Source organism: Lepisosteus platostomus, chromosome 2, assembly GCF_059453375.1.
Source record: "Lepisosteus platostomus isolate fLepPlt1 chromosome 2, fLepPlt1.hap1, whole genome shotgun sequence".
NCBI lineage: Eukaryota > Metazoa > Chordata > Actinopteri > Semionotiformes > Lepisosteidae > Lepisosteus > Lepisosteus platostomus.
In genome coordinates this window covers 4,422,020-4,435,246 of record NC_142612.1, presented here as the reverse complement: position 1 = coordinate 4,435,246, position 13,227 = coordinate 4,422,020, and the positions used below count along the sequence as shown (strand labels likewise).

Below are 13,227 nucleotides of genomic sequence, written 5' to 3'. Positions count from 1 at the left end.
CCCAATATAAACAGGCAACACTAATGCTGCAGAATGTCTCTGGATGAGCCACAGATCTTTCCTAGTGATTTACAGGCTGCAGATAGCTTTATCTCTAACACAGAAGAGCACAGGAGGAAAAAAAGCATTTTCAGTGAATGGTAATGGGGATTTTAATCCACCTTGTTAGTGTAATCAGCACAGGGCTATAATGAGATCATTTGTTATTTTTAGCAGAAACTTTTATTTGGCATCTTAGCAAAAAAAGGGAGTGGAGGGAGCACAGAGAAGAAAAACTGTCTAGTTCAGCAGTCTGTTTGTGTTCTGGATTCCCAGCACTGTGAATAGGCTCATCATTCTCCTTGCTGAAAGAAAAGTTTTTGCAGCTACTGTAATTTCTGCATTTACAAGGAAACGCCCTTTGTAATCACAGAAATTCTTTCTGTGGTTAAAAATGTCTGTCGTCAATACAATTCTAAAATTGCCTTTGTCACGATTATAGTTCCCCCTCCTTAAGGGTGCTCCAGCCCTTTCACGTGAGACTTTATCCTGTGCACCTGTGTCCTATTCCCAGCCCACCTTAAAAGCCAGGCGCTGACGCTCATCCGGGCTCTGCATCTGATTTCCATATGGTGCGAGTCCGGGACCAGGAAGCGCCTGGTCCCGTTAAGGTTTTAACCTCGGTTCCCGTTCCTGTTCCCTGTCTGCCGGTTCCGACCCGGCCTTCGTGTTTTAATTCCGTGTTCTGATGGATCTCCTGGTTTTGGACTTACCCTTGTGTTTTGGATACTCTATGGATTACTCTTTGGGATTGTTCGCCTCGGCCACACCTCCCCCGTGCACCAGCGCACCTTGGACACGCCCCCCTGTCTTCAGCCCCGTATTCCTGCATGACGTTTCCCCAGTGTTTCCCCACTCCGTCGGACTGTGTCGTCCGCATAGGGTCCGGAAAGAACTGCTCGTTACAGCCTTAAACTCTTTCTCCAGCGGGGAAGCAATAGTGTGTCAGTGTCCTGGTCTCCAGCTGCATGTTCACTATTAATATGGACACAACTTTAAGTCAAACACAATCTTACTGTTGCTTTCCAAGATTACAAAAAGAAAGATAGCCTCCGTAGAGTGTTTGCTGTAATATGTGTGTTTATCTTTCTTTCTGATGTTTTGTCTACATTGAACACTTGATGTAGAAATTGAACCTCATTAGAGCCTCAAACCAAAATGCCCTCTCTTTAAACATTGCATATCATTTCACTTTTCTTTCTGTCTCAAAGGTTCTAAAATGAAAAATAAAATAGACCGTACTAGACTACTGTATTTTTTCATTTGGTTTATCAGTATTTTTCTGAGGTATGACTTTCTTAAGCCTTCTCAAACTAGAATATTTTTTTCTAGGTTATTTTTTTTAGAGTAGGACTTTAATCTGTTCTCATCTGTTCCTTCTTGCTCAGCGTGGCTATCTCAAACCTTCAGATTTATAATTTTATTTTTGTTTTTATCCAAGAAATGTCAAGTTAATCCAGACTATTTATTATCAAATGGCTAAGTACAAAAGAATCTTTTTGGTTTTATGGAAATCATGTTCTTAATAAACAAATTTTGGTATACAGTCAATATGAAACTTTAGTCCTATTTAAGCTAAACTGAAGGTCTTTGAGACCAAAGCTGTGCAATCCTAAAGTCTTTAACTATTTTTCTTGGGTCAGGTTCTCAATTTATTATCTTGTTTTTGCATGTCTTATGAAAATGTAAATGAGTTTCCTAATATTGTATATTCATTTTGCTTTGCTCAGCATTTGAAGGTTTTTTCTCCACTGTAATGTGAGTGATAAATCAACAGTAAGGTGGGAGATGCTCTCCCAATCATATCAGCGTTTTAAACGTGTACCTCTTTTCCTTCTTTGATAAGGTGAGATTTAATGTGAAATTAGGCATGTTGAGTGCTGCGTTGACAATAACTGGTCTAGAAAACCATCCCATTTTCTTGCTTGCCTCTTTCTGTCTCAGCAATATGTTGTTTACATAGCTACGTAAACTTTTATTTCCATAGTGGAAAATATTGGGTGACTGTGTTCTACAGTATATTATGAGAAATACTTTTCTTAAAATGTTCTTAATGGAATAGCCTATCTTATGAGTGCTAACAGCAGACGTATAACCTTTATCCACTAATCTACTGCATCACGGATGTCACAAATATCACAAACATGACAAACCCTATAATATTTCACTTTCCTCAATTAAAAGACGTGGGTAATTCTGGATTTTAACATTTCAATTGTCCCTCACAGTTCCAAAAAAGCAGTAAACATGCCTTTAGTTTAGTTTTTATTATAAGTAACGGAGTTTTCACTGTCATTTCCACAAATATTTTTAGAAAAATTAAGTTTTAACATATCTTCGTACTGTATATGCTAATGGTTCATATAGTTACTTTTCTAGAAAGTACAATTCTAGTAAGATTTTCAAGATTGGAGATGTTTTAGTATTTTTTTCTGCCACTATGTACAGTACATACAGTATGTGCATGCACAGTACATACTGTACAGTGCACGGAAAAGAATACTGTTCCAGGTGAAAAAATATTTTGTTTCAGTGGCTTTGCCTTTGTTTCAGCTGCTTGCCAGCTTCTGGTTGAACACTACAAACAAGGATGATCTATTTTGTAGAATAAATGCATGAAAGGAAAGGCATTAAAATCCTCAAATACACTGTGCCTTCCAACACTGTAAATTGAATTTGCCTTTCCTTAAAAGGCTTTGGAGCAGTACTGAAGTGAAAAATGGTGTATGTGCTGGGGAGGAATACTCTTAGTGTAAATTCAATCAGGAATGAAATGCTATTATGTGCAAACATTCTCCTGGCTGGTACTGAGGTAATGGAGCATAGGAGATATAGATACAGATATGACCAAGAGTAGGAAAAAATACAGCATGAGTCTTTGAGGAAAACTGCTCTACTTAATGAATAGGGACCTTGCATTATCAGATTATAAAAACAGATTTAGGAGAATGACAGCTTGCCTCCATTAAAAAGAAACTAAACCAAAGAAAGTTTGATTGATTTGAAAGTTTAAATTGTGAAAGTCGATACAGTGGAGCATGCACTCTGAATTTTAACTCAGCTGTTTTGACTGATAAAGAGATTTATTACATTAAATTATATATTTCTATAACAGTTTTGACTTTCAAATTGTGCGCATTTTCACCCCTTTGAAGTGAAAATCGAACATTTTTTTCATATTTATCCTTAATTCTCATTCAAATAAATGGTCTGTATCTTACCATACCATATAAAACTTTGTTTTTTAGCTAAGATATTCATTTTTTTCTGTCTGTGCCAAGATATTACCACAGGTACTTAACAAAACCAAGCCTAATGGATGGCCATTATATTACAAGACTGTGAGAGGGCACTGAATCATTGCCTAGTGCTTTCTCGCTCTCCCTACAAGCCTGTGATATTGGTTAAACGCAGTTACAGAAACCTTGCAATTTCTGAAAGGCAGCAAGGAAGCATTCCATTGGATCTAAATACTCTTCCAAAACAACATACAGGAGGCTGAGGATTATTTCTCTTGTCATTATAACATTATTCTGACATGTTTTCCAGTTTTCCTACTGGTATACCACAACTGTAGTGTGTAGTGATTTTAATAATTTAAATAATGTCATTTGTCTTAAAAAGAAGAGACAATAACTTGATCTAACCCTCATATTCTGACGCCAGGTGTGATTGTTCAATTGGAACAAATTTTGTTAGTCACATATTTGTTTCCCAAGTCATGAAGATAATGGCAGGGTTCCTGTTATAATTACTGTATGGTCACTGGTCCGAACATCTTCTTAAACCGCTAATTATTAACATCTGTCTATTTGGAACAGCTTTATTCCATGATGAAAGGAAAAGAAGAGACATAATATTTTGGCTAAAGGCTTCATAGCTGAAACGTTGTATCCCTTTTCTTTTCCTTTCAGCAGGAATAAACCATACCCCAGCTTGCTCTCCATGAGACACACAGACAGGGAGAGAAGCTTGGGGTCAGAGCGCAGGGTCAGCCATTTATACAGCGCCCCTGAAGCAGCTGGGGTTAAGGGCCTTGCTCAGGGGCCCAACAGAGTAGGATTTCTCTGCTGGCCGCAGGATTTGAACCAGCAACTTTCCAGCCACAGGTGTAGATCCGTAACCACAGAGCCACCACTCCGCCCCCCCAAAACGCTTGTCAGAAGTGGGATTCGAACCCACGCCTCCATTCGGAGACCAGAACACCCATCGTTCACAGAAGGTATCGAAACCTTGAGTCTGGCGCCTTAGACCACTCGGCCATCCTGACAGCTATTTAGTCATTTGGACCCGATATTTGATTCTAACGGAGCTTATGATATTCAAACACGTCGACAGTGTAGCCTTGTAAAGTACATGGGGTGAACATCTGTGCACTTAATGATGCATATACTGTATAGTGCAGTGCCCTTTCCAAAATACGTACAAGGATGAGCCAAGAGAGTTTTTGAACAAATGGTTATGAACAGGTGCAGGTGAGCATAGTAAACCTTTTTGAAATGGATGAAAGGTTAAAATGTGGAGAACAAAATGACCTTCAGATACTCCACAGAACACCACTTCATCTGTGCCACATGGCCTGGCCTGGGCAGATATGGCCACCTCTCGAACTCACATCTTGTCTGTAGTGATGATGTAACAAATTATGGCAACAGCAGAATGGGTTCAGAGTATCACACAAAACCTTTTTTTAGGTGAATAAAATGCTTCTATACTTTTGGGTGACACTTCACCAAGCAGTATGACAATAACTAAAGGACTAAATCAGAAAAAAAGTAGAAAATCTATACTAGCTAGGCCAGTGTTAATATTTAAATGCAGTTCAGGCATGCTACACTGCGAAGAACAAATTGAAGTGAGAAAAGCTCAAGAAGAGGGAAGCACTTGAAGTAGCTGAAGCAAAGTAGCTGATTACACAGAGTTTGGTCAACTCAGTGGGTTGTAATACAGTTATTGCCTCAAAGAGATATGTAATCAAGTCCTGACTTCTCCGATTTGAAATGAGTGAATGTATCCTAATACTTATGGTCACTTCAAATCATTCGGTTGAACACAAATTGTGTTTTTGGCCTAATGCCTGTCTAGAATTCCTCAAACGTATTACATACAGTATATTTTAAATTGTACTTATTCATATTAATCTCATAATCACAAATACAAAACTCTTGATCATGACCAAGCAAAAATGATACTTTTGACTTTGCTGTCAAAAAATCTTTTGGAGGGCACTGTGAGAACACATTAATACAGGCGTGAACATACCTCTCTGTGGACATCTCTCTTTTTACTTTTTCATGAACAGAGGGGTAAAGATCAGAGCGGAGATCTCAAGAGAGACAGGAGAGCAGAGCCCAATGGCACAGAAATGTTGGCACTCCCACACAGATAGAAGCCTTTCATTGGGGTTCTTCCAGATGTTTGTTTCAGCAGAGCTGGTAGTCACAAGGTGTTGACACTCGTTTCCACAGAGGGAGAGCCATTCCATTAATTCTTAAACAACAGGACACGATTAGTGGCCCTTGACTTCACCTTCTCAGTAGGATCCCTGAATTGATCTTGTCTTGTTGAGATAATGTACAATAATGAAAGAATGGATTGGCCCCGCTGTACCTTTTGGATTTTGGTTGGTTTTCTTGTTTTTGTGATTCTCTCTGGGATCCTAGAATTTCATAGGAGTCAGTGGTACAATATAGCTCAGTGGGGAAAATGAAGGCTTTGGCCTGTTAAGTAAAACAATCAATTAAAACAATGGATATTCATGTGATCTTACTGTATAGCCATCTATAAGCTGATAGCAGATAGCATTGGCAGTGCACTTAAGTAATTTAAGTTTTAGGATCAGCCAGTTAAAAATATTTACAGTAAATTATACAAATTTTTAAATGCACAAATACACAAACAGATGAAATCTGACACTTTAATTCTTTAGTTCTTCTTTGTTGTCCAGCTATTTTAATAGGGAGCCTGTGTTATTCATTGTGAACTTTACCAAGTGTTTCGTATTGACAGAGCCGATCAGAACATTAAAAAAACAACAGTGTACCTTGAAATAAGTTACGAACTCAACAAGTGCCCAGACTAACACAGTAAGAGAGCTTCCATAACAGGATAATTGTGGGACTCCTTACAGAAGAGAGTTGAATGATTAAAACGCCGAGTGCAGTGATGATCACCTGCAGGTTTAGATTGCTACAGTAGCAGTCTCTGTGTGGAGCAGAGCATTGAAAATACAGCCAGAGGCAGTCAGCAGTCTGCTGACAGCCAGGGATCTTTTCCAACAAAAAAAGAAGCAAAGAGCAGAATTGGTCAGATGTCATTGGTATTTTTTTCTTTTACATCAGACAACAAGGCAGCAGCTGTGCTTTTGTATCCTCTGAGTTCATTTCATCAGGTCAGTGCCTGAATTGGGTAAGAACATTACAGGAGATTATCCCTTTGTTTTGGGGGATATCGTATTATGCCCTGATCTTCTATCAGACACAGCCTGTCTATCGGATACATCTGTTTGTACTCATTTGACCTCAGGATGCATACATTTTAATCTGACGTTGTGTGTGTGTATTAACGTGTACACCAACTGCACTCTTGTTAAAGGGATAGCTCCTAAAATTGTCAGTCATTTAACATTATTCCTAGAGAGTACTGGAGTCCAGCAGAGGTTTCTCACATTCTATTTGATTGAATTTGAACTGTACTGATTGTATTGATGAAGTTGAAAATGAAATAAACACATCTAGTTTCCAAGGCAGTTCAATATGTGTTTTATAAAAGACAATCTGAAACGGAGCACAAAATGAGCATGACTCCAATTGTAAGTTTAAATAGTAAGGAAAATATGTCTACAGGTATAAAACTAATTGGATTTATTATTTATGTATTAGCACACAGGAAAAAAAAAAGAAAATGATATTCAGCCCCGCTACTCCCCTCGGTAGAAACAATAGTTAATAAGGAACAAGTAATAGGTTTATTCCATGCTGAAAAGAGAAGAGAGAAAAAACAATGTTTTGACTGTGAAGCCTGACACCTGAAGAAGGCTTCACATTCGAAACGTTGTGTTTTCTCTCTTCTCTTTTCAGCATGGAATAAACCTATTACGTGTTCCTTTACAGACTACTGTGCACATGCTGATGCAGCTACCCATCTGAACTACGATAGTTAATAGTTTATTTAATAACAGAAATTAATAGCAAGACATTTTTACACGGTTCCTGATCTTGTTTAGTCTCAGTGAGCGAGATACACAATACCTACATCTAAAATTACAATGTCTATTGTACCTTCAAATAAAAAAAAAATTAATTAAACACTACAGTACATTCACTGAAGCAGTAAATGCAAAAACAGGGTATTTTGCTGTTGTATTTTATTTTGGTGAAGTGCGTTATTTGAAGTTGTAATATTTCAGTTTGGTGTTTATATCACATTCAGCATGTGTGGCCCTGCCCTGTTTTGGATGTGCATGGTGTCTTATTCATGAGATGAAATTCATTTTATGGAATTCATCTTGAAACTGACACCCTCTACATCTTAATCATTAATTTTATTCATGTACATGGTACAAAAGAAAAGCTTTCCTTTTCAAGCCGATGGGCGCAGAGCACATGCAATTGACTTTTTGGCTTGGAAATGAAAAAGGCCATTTTAATCCCAAAATGTAAATTAGGAGTATTATCACATATACTGTTGTAGTTATTCAGAACCCACCGATGTTCTAGTTGCTGTGAAACTTTCACAAATGAATTAAACTTTCATGCAAAATGGGCCTGCTTCCCCTGCATCTATTTTGCATCCGATTTCTTAATAAGAAATGTTTATAATGTTGTACACTTATGAAATATTCCAGGACAGCAATAAAATTCTCGCAATTTCCATCAGTTCAGAAATTCATTAGCATATCATTATGGCAAGTACAGACGTAATTAATCTTTCAGCTTCTGTGATTGCATTTTACCCTTGGAAATAAAAAGCAAATAAGTTTCTCTCTCCCTCTCTCTTTCTGCTGTTTCTGCATTATGCAACACAAGGGAATAACTACTTCTTCCAATGACATGAAAATCAGGGACTCTTTATATCTCTAATTTGCAGCTTTGTACCAGAGTGCATACATTTCTTATTTAATGTCCCAAGAAGAATTAGAGAATTTTTGTCTGAGATAAACTCCCTGATGGCAGAAGTGGGACGAATCAAATTTAAATTTAATTTGAAATTTAAATAGTGTGCAGATTCATCAATCACTATGGTTTTAACTCGAGATTTAGAAATGTGCAGTTTTGGTCAACAAGATTTTTTTAAATTAATGATTTTGGAGAGACTGCAGTCAATCTCACAGGCACTATTTGAAATTGAATGACAAACAAAATGTACTATACCCTTTATCAATACATGTATTGACTATTTTTAGGGAATGAGGAGTTTTTAGCTTAACTATCTTAATAAAAAACTGCAGACATTCCCTAAACAATTTGCACAAAGGGCAGCAGACCAATATTTTTCTAAGGAAATAGAGCTTCATCAGAACATCAGAACCCACCTACTGGTTTTTAATCACACAAAAGGGCAGCTGAAGACATGCAGCTGAGGAAGCTTCATTAAATCAAAAGCCTTAGCTCTTTAGGAACTGTCTCATCAATGCAAATGCTCTTTTCATGATAAAAATCTTCAAGTCCAAATCACTTATCATATCATCCCACCCTTCTGCTTCCCTCTTCTAACACCTATGAAGAGCATCTGTTCCAGATTAAATCAAAAGGCCACATCTCAAGGATGATAAATATTTATGTGTGACAATCTCCTATATTTTATACCACTAAAATAACTGAGACAATAGAGTGAACAAGGTAAAAAAGAGCCAAGTTGTGAAAAATACACAACTAATTGGCTGTTGTGGATCGGGTGGGTATGACAAAAATAATTGGCAATTCCGAATTCAATAAAAGATCAACAACAGCGACGGCTGTTCAGTCAGGAACACTCCATCATTTACCTTTGGAAAGCAATGTGAAAAGAAACCTACTTGAAGTTGCCTCTCAAGTTTCTTTTTAACACCTAACGAGATGGATTGGTTAAAAAAAGTATCTTGCTGTTCTGAAAATAGTCCAGAACAGAGAGACCAGAAACAAGGAAATCAGAATGAAAGGAAAATCAATGTGAAGAACTCGAAAGAAAAGAATACAAGTAGATATGAATACAAGTATTAAAACTTTTCAAAGAGATTTACAAAGTCTACCCACTGGACGTCTTCAATGTCAACAATGAAACATCTACCCCAGGAAACACAAGTGGAAACTTGGCTTTTAAAGCTAATTCTGTAACGAACAGTTCTTTCCGGACCCTATGCGGACGACACAATCCGAAGAACTGGGGAAACACTGGGGAAACGTCATGCAGGAATACGGGGCTGAAAACAGGGGGGCGTGTCCAAGGTGCGCTGGTGCACGGGGGAGGTGTGGCCGAGGCGAACAATCCGAGAGAGTAGTCCTTTGGGAATATCCAAAACACAAGGGTAAGTCCAAAACCAGAAGATCCATCAGAACAAGGAATTAAAAACACGAAGGCCGGGTCGGAACCGGCAGACAGGGAACAGGAACGGGAACCGAGATTAAAACCTTAATGGGACCAGGCGCTTCCAGGTCCCGGACTCGCAAGATATGGAAATCAGATGCAGAGCCCGGATGAGCGTCAGCGCCTGGCTTTTAAGGTGGGCTGGGAATAGGAAACAGGTGTCTTAAGTGAAAGGGCTGGAGCACCCTTAAGGAGGGGGGACTATAATCGTGACAAATTCCTGGAAGACATTTTTTATATCATGAGTGTGAAACAAGCTTTCTTGGTTAATGCCTCCAACACGGATACCCTAATTTCATTCAAGAGAAGGCTGAATCAAATTCTAAGATCCATTAGCTGCTCACAACCAAACAACATACAGTAGATAGGCCAAACGTATCATTTTTGTTACCTTTTATATGGTCACTTGTTAACATCTTGCAATTAATTGCTGTTTCCAGTCAAATCTTGAGAAACTGTAGTAGCAATAAAAATGACACATTTTTCAATTTAATTAGACCACTTTACACAATTGTTGCTTTTTTTTTTTCCCTGTGGAGCAAAATAATTTGCACATTAAATTTAATTTCAGGCACTGAAATTTTGAAACTCTTTCTCACTTAAATGGTTGTTATGTTTTTTTCTGATGAATGATGAATGACTGAATTCAGAGGTAGAGTAGAGCATATGTTCTTAAAAGATGAAGTAGAAAAACTAAAAATTCAATGGCTCTGGTGACAAGGAGTTTTCACTTCTTTCTCTCTACTTTTTATAGTGGAATTAATTTCTGTTTTTTCCTTTGCAGCTTGCATAGTGACGCAGCTCCCCACTCATATTATTAAATCAGAAAGTCTTTCAGTCTGAAGTCTTCTTTAAAGCTTTACATTTGTAATGTCGCTGTTGTTTTTTTAAAGTCGCTTCAGTTGCACTACTCTGTTCCTGCACGTTGTTGTTCAGCAGAAGCCCACACAAGCTTACTGAGACCTACTGTAAACATACCAGCATGATCCTCATCACCAGCCAAGCTTGGGATACATAATGTGTCATAAAATTGCTTTGGAAGTGTGTTATACTAAATAGCTATGCAAATGTATATGATGTGCTAGACATACAAATAATGACTGACATTTCACACTGCCATCTGTGGATTCACGCTCAGATTTGCTGTGTGCTGTGCCAGAGCAGAGCAGTGTCGGCTCATTAGCAGCGTCCTTTTGCTGTCTGCTTTCACACTGAAACAAAAGTGGTCCAGCATGCATTCAGCTGCAAACAAATTATCTTTGCGCTTCTGCCTTGGGAAACACTGTGACCTATGAAATATCACCATAAAACTGAAGTTTAATTACTTTTCCTTCCTTTTCTTTTTTATGAATGAGCTAAAATGTGCATTTCATCAGGGATAAGCCCTGTTGCCCTGTTGAGCATCATCACTGGATTTGAATTTTTAAAAGCTTTTTAAACTCTTTTAAAAAATAGTACCCTGCACTGGTTTTAACTAAAATGAACTCGTAAGTGGAGGGGATTGACTTGCTTGAGTTTTTGTTAGTCAGTGAAAAGAACTTAAATCTACTGAGCTATAAAAATGTCTCTACAACAACTGTATAACTCTTCAATGTGCTCCATAAATTTTAGATTATTCTTTAGTCACAGACAATGCAGTTTGGTACTGAGACTTAAAGCATTTTTAAAAGTGTACTCCATTGCAGCACCGTCCAAAGCTATCTAAATCTGGCAACGAAAAGACATCAACATTGTTTCCTTTGAGCTGTGTCATTGTGTCATTGGCCAGCAGCCATATCACCCTGCAACTCACAACTGGCAGCCCACTGAAGCTCAGCAGGTGTAAGCCTGGTCAGTACCTGGATGGGAGACCTCCTGGGAAAAACTAAGGTTGCTGCTGGAAGAGGTGTTAGTGGGACCAGCAGGGGGCGCTCACCCTGTGGTCCACGTGGGTCCTAATGCCCCAGTATAGTGACGGGGACACTATACTGTAAACAGGTGACGTCCATTGGATGAGACGTAAAACTGAGGTCCTGACTCTCTGTGGTCATTAAAAATCCCAGGGTGTTTCTCGAAAAGAGTAGGGGTGTAACCCCGGCGTCCTGGCCAAATTTCCCATTAGCCCTAACCAATCATGGCCTCCTAATAATCCCCATCTATGAATTGGCTTCATTACTCTCTGCTCTCCTCCCCACTAATAGCTGATGTGTGGTGAGCGTTCTGGCGCACTATGGCTGCCGTCGCATCATCCAGGTGGGGCTGCACACTGGTGGTGGTGGAGGGGAGACCCCATTACCTGTAAAGCGCTTTGAGTGGAGTGTCCAGGAAAGCGCTATATACTGTAAGTGTAAGCAATTATTATTATTATTGTAATCCTAGCACTGTGTGATCTTGGACTGTCCTGCTGGAAAATCCTTCCACATTGGCTTGCTGGAATGTATAAAAACATCTTGGATCAAGCATTTTATCAATGTATCACTAAACAGCCATTGCAATGAAGTCCTCAATATGCATCTTCTTGTGTTAAAGTAGATCTCCCACATCACCCCCACTTCAGCAACAACGCTCAGCAGAACATCTTTACATTTGTCATTTTGTTATGAGCAAAATCAAATTCATCAGTGAATAAAAACTCCACCACTCTCTGCTGCCATCTCAGATTTTCTGATAACCACAGATGGCAAGTGTGTCTCTCTGCTGTCACCGCGTTATTTCGGGATGGCCTCTGAACGGAAGAATCATTTGCATGCAGATGAAAATGCAGCTCCATTTCATGAGCTGTAATGTTCTGCTGATACATGGGTCATCTCTTCATTGAAATTCTTAGGCTGTAACCATTGCAGTCTGCAAATACGTACACAATTAGATCAGATTAGGTGATAGTCCTAGGCCAGCGTGGTCATCCTTTTTCCTCCAGGAGATGGCCTTTTCTCACACAGAGAACATTTCCTGGTTGCTCTGAACTGGCTGGTTGTTGAAGCAGATCCTTCCATTCCCCTGGCAACTTCTCTCACAGGCAGACCGGCCTCAGTCGCACCACTAGCAATCAGGCAATCTTTATTATTCAAGTGGGACATCTTTTTTTTGTTCTTTCATGAATTAAAATCCAACATTTTTGAGTGTCTATTTATAGAGGTTTTTGACCAGATCATTTTGGTGTTTTTAACTCAGAAGCTAGACCCTTAGCATCTAGTCTTATGAAATCATAGTCCTTAAGGTCTGTATTTTATCATCCAAGGCAAGAATAATACTCAAATCTTCTTGCTAATGAAAATGTTTAAAAGATTATGTACAGTATGTGTGCAGTCAGCCACTTAGACTTTTGTGTTCGGTTGTGCATCAGTATAGATTAGACCTCTTCAACTGAATTGATTGTATGTTCATCATTAAAACACCATTTTTAAAGGGTTAGAACAATGTAATTGTGTCAGTTGGAGATGACTACTGAAATTTAAGTAATTTAGATAACTGGTTCCCATTCCTGGTCCCAGAGCACTTTGGCCTCTGAGTTTTTTGCCAGATTTTTGTAATCACAATCTAATTGATAACAGTTTTCAGATTTTAAAATAGCTTTAAGCTGTTAAAATACTGGATTGGAATTAAATTGGTATTGACCCCATAACAAACTCTGCATTTCAGAGCATC

The 13,227-nt window shown here is 38.6% G+C and overlaps 1 protein-coding gene and 1 non-coding gene across 14 annotated transcripts in view; one reads left to right on the top strand and one right to left on the bottom strand.

Annotated features, from left to right (window-relative positions):
• The window catches only part of dmd (dystrophin), a 728,682-nt gene that overhangs the window by 509,085 nt on the left and 206,370 nt on the right, over window positions 1-13,227 (top strand). The window lies entirely within an intron of this gene.
• Window positions 4,197-4,309, bottom strand: trnal-caa (transfer RNA leucine (anticodon CAA)). The gene is made up of 2 exons: window positions 4,272-4,309; window positions 4,197-4,242 (listed from the first exon to the last, which is right to left on the bottom strand). It is a non-coding gene; the product is annotated as a tRNA-Leu (tRNA).